The sequence below is a fragment of the Lottia gigantea genome, assembly GCF_000327385.1.
Source record: "Lottia gigantea unplaced genomic scaffold LOTGIsca_9929, whole genome shotgun sequence".
Taxonomy (NCBI): Eukaryota; Metazoa; Mollusca; class Gastropoda; family Lottiidae; genus Lottia; species Lottia gigantea.
Genome location: NW_008711193.1, coordinates 1 through 747, shown reverse-complemented (window position 1 = coordinate 747; position 747 = coordinate 1).

Below are 747 nucleotides of genomic sequence, written 5' to 3'. Positions count from 1 at the left end.
GTTGACATGGATACAAATACAGAATTCAAATCCGAAAGGGTAAGGGTAGTGTCATCAGCATGTTGGTACAAAACAGAATGAATATTACTGCCAGGGATATGTAAACNCCTTATATCATGTTTGGATTTTAGGAGAAGATTCAAAGGCTCAGATGTCAAAACATACAACAAAGCCGAAATTGGACAACCTTGTCTAACAGAGCGTTTTATTGAAAAAGGCAAAGAAACATGTCCATTTATCTTAAGACAGCTTCGTATGTCTTTGTACAAAAGTCTTATATTACTAACAAATTTTTCACCAAAGCCGAAAACATGAAGTAACTCAAAGAGATATTGATGAGAAACCCTATCAAAAGCTTTCTCTGCATCTAATTTCAAGACATACAGTGGAAGCTTCTCATCTTCAGCATAATCAAAAATATCTCTTAGGCACATTACGTTGCTAGCAATGTCACGACCTGGAATACAAGAAGTCTGATCATTGGAAATAATACTCCCCAAAACAGTTTTCAGACGTAATGCTAAACAACGAGAAAAGATCTTATAATCAACATTCAACAAGCTGATGGGCCTCCAGTTTTTCAAAAGACTTTTGTCTCCCCTATTCTTGTAAAACAAGGAGACAACCCCCCTTTTCATGGATCTGCTTAATTCACCTGCTTTCTGGATTTCATCAACAACTTTAACATATATTGGCCCTAAGACTTCCCAAAAGTGAATCCAAAATTCAACAGTAAGACCATCAGGT